We start from the raw sequence: 6,000 nt of genomic DNA, 5'->3' as shown, positions 1-6,000 counted from the left end.
ATAGCACAAATGTACAAGGGAGAGAGACAATAGTGCATGGGTTGGGACCTAACCTAATGTAACTCATCCCTCTAGAACACACTCGGATTGAAGGCAACAAAATGGTTTTCTTTGATCTGAAAAAGTATTCAAATACATGATATGGGAATTAAAATGACAAGTAACAAGCTCCTATATCTAACAGTCATTATGCTCCTCCAAAAATTCAAATCCTAATATGCTCTTGGGATCCTTTATTTATACAAAATGAGTGACGAAACAACCTCATTGGAAGGAGGGTTTCTTGCCTCCAAAATCCCTATAAAAGTGGATATAGTCTCTTGAGATCCTCACAACCACTAGGTGTAGTAATTTCCCAATATCCAGTTGAGTTGTTGGTGAGTTAATGCAGAGAATGATCCTCTTACATTTCCTCCAACTGGTATCCAATGTACTTATGCACAATACATAAAAGCGTCACTAAAAATGGCTTTGGTGACAAACCTTAAAGGACCATCACTATATGCACTTACAACAATGGTTTTTTAAGGACCGTCACCATATGCAACATTGGTGATGGACCTTAAAGGCCTGTCATAGACGTGACCCTCACCAATGACTTATTTTTGTTGTAGTAATGATTGTCTTGTATCGTTACAGGATTGAATCCAAGAGCATTCCACGGGCTTAGAAAGTTATATGAAGGTGACAAAATATGGTCAAAGGTTGGAGAAGGGTATGGGAGTCCTTCCTAAGCTTCCTACATGTTAGAAGCCCATCCTGTATAAGGGGGAAAATGAAAACAATATGCTCTAACAATTTTGTGATGTAATTTCTATGTTTAGACTGTGAAGAAGGATGAATGAAAATGGGAGGGTGATAAGGGTAGGGTTGCAAATGACAATGATGGTTATTTTCCCTATAAGCCAGTACTATCACTTGTACACAATAGGGTTATTCAACTAGCAAGACATTCAAACTCTAAGGAACATCAAAAATATTAATCGCAGAGAATTAAATTGTAAATGAAAATAAGAGTTGAATTTTAAAAAAGACCTAACTATTGCATTAAGAGAGAAACTATATTTTTATGCTTTCCATTACAAAGTCTACAACCAAACTTTCCAAGAGTAATGATTGACGAATCTACAGAGGCAAATTTTTCACATAAGAAAATCTCGTAAAGGAAACATTGTTAAACTAAGTGCATAAGAGAAAATGTATAACACAAATGTACAAGGGAGAAAGACAATAGTGCATGGGTTGGGACCTAACCTAATGTAACTCATCCCTCTAGAACACACTCGGATTGAAGGCAACAAAATGGTTTTCTCTAATATGAAAAAGTATTCAAATACATGATATGGGAATTAAAATGACAAGTAACAAGCTCCTATATCTAACAGTCATTATGCTCCTCCAAAAATTCAAATCCTAATATGCTCTTGGGATCCTTTATTTATACAAAATGAGTGACGAAACAACCTCGTTGAAAGGAGGGTTTCTTGCCTCCAAAATCCATATAAAAGTGGATATAGTCTCTTGAGATCCTCACAACCACTAGGTGTAGTAATTTCCCAATATCTAGTTGAGTTGTTGGTGAGTTAATGCAGAGAATGATCCTCTTACATTTCCTCCAACTCGTATCCAATGTACCTATGAACAATACATAATTTTTTTTCTTTCACATTTAACATGTTAGGCCACATGATATGATAAATATTCCTTAATCTCCCTAAAGAACACATTATAGTCCAAAAAGGTATCATCAAATGTAAAGAGAGGGGTAAATGTACGTTGAAGGGTGACTAGATGGACCTTGATTTATACCTACTTAGGAGGCCCACAAATGTGGAGGAAACCTTGCTAACAATTTTTTTGTGGAGGTCTTGTGATTACCTCTTTGATATATTTGTTAGCTATAATATCATAAGGATCTTACATGATCCTGGGTTGGCCGTAGGAGGTCTATGTGATTATTATTGAAAGACGCGTCTCTCTTTATTATTTTAATTTGTATCTAAACTGAAAATTTGATGAATACCAAAGAAGAAGAAGATTTAATTATGGGATTTCCCCCTTGTGGGCTTTTTCCCTAGTCTCTAACCAAAATCCTGGTGTCTCTATTGTGTCTGTTTTTCTTCTATTGTTCCTTATTGTTTCACTGCATTGTTGATGTTAGTGTTCTCTCTATATAATTTCTTTTGATGATATGAGGTGAATGTAATGTGTAAATTGTTGAAATTTTTTAAAAATGTGATTATCTATAATAGAGAACAATCTAGCCCTAAAATTAACAATCAAAAGCATTGTAGTGTGAAAATCCCTTCAATCCACTAATGGGGCATATGTTATTCATGGAAGATAGAAGGAGAAAGGTGAGGGAGAAAAGTGAAGATACAAATACCATGAGAGACATAAGTCTCCTATACATTTCAAGAAAAGATGTTGGAACTAGGGAAAGGTTGGAATTTAAGAAGACATTACAAGGTAATGAAAAATAAGAATAAGATGGAAAATAATGATATAGATGATGGTTTTGAAAAATCTTGTTAGGAGGATGGTGGAGATTATTTTGTTGCAACTTTGATAATCCATGGATGTTAATGTGTGCGATTGATAAAATTTGAAGGTTCCTTCCATATGGCTTCCAATTGACATTGGTTTTAAATCTATGAGACTTATGGTGGTTGGATGGTATATGTCAATTATGACTCTCTTTTTAGCATAGTTGGTCAAGATAGAGCCTTCATCAAATTCCATGATGATAGAATGAACATGAGCAATGTAGTTTTGCACATTCTAAGTTCATCACAAAACTTATTTTCAATAAGAACATTTAATCATGTAAATGTGTCAGTTGTTTTCAATGGAAAAGGGTGTAAGGAGGACCAATTTTTTTTTTTTTCTTGCTAAAGGTGTTTATGTGGGAAATTTATTCTAGCTTGACGTTTGCACCATTTAGTGTAATTGTTCTTCAATTTCTCTAATTGAGAGATTTGTAGGATCTACATCTTCACAATTCGAATCTCTATGTATTTATGATAGTCATTCTTTCTAAGTACCTAAACATATATCACTTGATAAAGAAACCCATTTACAAAGAAGTAAATAATATGGTATGAAATATTGAGACATAAAGGTCGGAAACATTTATGAGTATTATAAAACAAAAATCTTGTGGATGGATTGAATAATTGTTCTCTTGAGTTTGGTTGTTGTGAGAATTGCATATATATAAAACAAAATCATGTTCAATTTTATTTTAGTTCTCGCAAATCTCATTAGATGTTGGACTTAATTCATTTTGATGTATTTGATCCAATTAAAGTTACTTTGATTTATAAGGATTTGCATTATATGTCATTCATTTTTTATTACTCTAGGTCAAGTATGTCTTCTTCAAACCAAATCTAATTTTTTTAGTTGGTTGAAGGAGTTTAAATAGCTCTTGGAAAGTTAAAGTAGTAGTAAGATTAAGGATTGAGGAATAATAATGTTGGTGACTGTTACAAGAAAATTCCATCCATTGATATGAATCCCACTTAATAGTAAAACCAGTTATAAATTGTTTCATAGGTTGACACAAGGAAGAGTCTACCCACATATCGAAAGAAGGAGAGGCAAGGGACTTGATGGAAAGCTTTCTGAGGACCACCGAACTTCGATATTGTCCTCCATTAACTACTAGGATGGTTGAAATAGTTGGGAAGTGATTTTTGAGTGCAAAGGATATAAAAAAGAGCTTGTTGATTTTTGTACCAACAAAATAAAAAATGAAAACAACAAGTTTCTCACTCCCTGGATTTGTAAAAATGATCTAAACTAGTTCCAATAGAAAATTGAGGAGTAAAAAAGTCATGTAGTTGATGGTTCATGAAAACATAACAAAATTAATAGTTAATACAACTTTTCAAAATAGAAAATATACCATTTAATATTACTGGAAATTGAGAAAAATAAATTGTTGGTGTCTAGAATTGCTTGAAAACATGCCCAACATTGATTGGAATGGCTTGAAAAGTGGGTTGACTAAGTTTAAAAGAGGGTTGTGTACACAATTTTGGGTGTAAAAACTTAATTCCAACCCTTTAATAAGATACTACCATTATGGAAAAATATGCTATTGATTTCTAAATAAATTTTGGTAATATGTTGGTGCCACCCATGAAAGGTTTGAGTTCTTTAACTATATTTTATTTTTATATTTTAATTCAGTTAATAAATAAGTAAGGATACCACTCCATTTTTATCCGGTAACTATTATGCCTAGTATAAAATGTTGAGTTCTTGGACACAACTTGGTTAGAATAATGAGTTCCCATGCAGTTTAGTAAATGAGGCATTAATTAAGCCAAAAGGCATCCTTTAATGCACATATTTTCCACATAAATGTGGTTCTATGAGAATCAAAAGATTAGAGGGTTGTTAATTGTATCTTGAGAAGCCATCTAAAAGAGATTATAGGGTTAATTGTATCTTGAGAAGCCATCTAAAAGTGAGTGATATCATTTGGGCACCAAAAACGTGTTGGAGAATCCCTTAATCATCAACAAAGGACTTGATGGCAAGATTTCTTAAGACAACTCAACTTTGATATGGTACTCCAATTAATACGATGGTTGAAATAGTTGGGAAGTGATATTTGAGTGCAAGGGGCATAAAAACGAACTTGTTGATTTTTGTGACAACAAAATAAAAGAAGAAAACAACAAGTTTCTCATTCCATGGATTTGTAAAAAATGAACTAAGCTAGCTTCCACGAAAACTTGAATTGTAAAACAATTATCTAGTCGATGGTTTATGAAAATGCAATAAAATTGAAAATTAAAATAACATTAGAAAATGGAAAATATGTCTCTAATGGAAAATATGTCGTTTAATGTGACTAGAAATTAGGAAAGATAATTTTCTTTGGTACGAAATGGCTTGAAAACATATCCAAAATTGATTGGAATTTCTTGAAAAGTGGTTTGAGTAAGTTTAAAGGAGGGCTGTGTATAATATACATGCAAGTTAGTCAAATTGGATAGTTCCACATAAGTCAAATATTTCAAGCAATTGCTTGCAAAAACATATTAAAGATTAGTAAACTCGTGCATTACATGGTTAAATATGATGGAAACGGTGCACAACACCACCAATCTTGACGTCAATTTTGATATGAGAGAATCTAGTAGTGCAAAAGAATTTTTTTACATAAAATATTCTCTCAATTGATTATTAATAAATAATTTTTATCATTTTTAAATAAAGATCATGAACCAATCAAATATTACATTATGGATCAATATAGTCATTAGTATGGAGGAGAATATGAATTGTTTGATCACTCAATGTTTGGTGACTATTGGATAGCATAGCTATAATTGCATATTAATATATACTAAGGAAAAACACTAAAGAAAGACATTTATGTATAGATACATTAGACCAAATTGATCTTAACTAGCGCCCAAGTATCCAAATATGATGTAACACTTTATGATTAAAGTGATTTTTTTTAACAATGTGTCTATCCCAATTTTCTTCCATATTCCATTTTCCAATTTGAAGAATATATTATTATGCACAGAATATATTATTAAGTGGATCGAACAAAGTTATTGATCAATTGTGTACTCTAGGGTTCATAGCTAGTTTGGATCGGTAGATTATTTGTTCTCTTTCCCACCTAGTTTTAATTCTCACAAGGGACTTGTTAGCCCATTGTGATAGGAAGAGAAGGGTAAGTTCCCTTAAGTATAAGATCCACTTCTATATGTTTTGGACATCTCATCCCTTGATAAGTTACAAATGTTTGGTATATTTGACTTTCACTCCCACAAGTCACTAATTCCCATGGTGAAAATTTCATTCACCGAAGATGCTTAGATGGTGAAAATTTCATTCAGCTGAGAGATGGTGAAAATTTCATTCAGCGGAAAATTTCATTCAACGGAGATGCTCAATGCTCCAATGGTGAAAACAAATAAATAATTAAATTAAATTAAATTAAAATAGTATTGTTAGAATAAAATA

The sequence above is a fragment of the Pinus tabuliformis genome, chromosome 1_1 (genome assembly GCF_031772625.1).
Source record: "Pinus tabuliformis cultivar Carrire ecotype Pingquan chromosome 1_1, CPIR1, whole genome shotgun sequence".
NCBI lineage: Eukaryota > Viridiplantae > Streptophyta > Pinopsida > Pinales > Pinaceae > Pinus > Pinus tabuliformis.
This window is presented reverse-complemented; position numbering follows the sequence as displayed.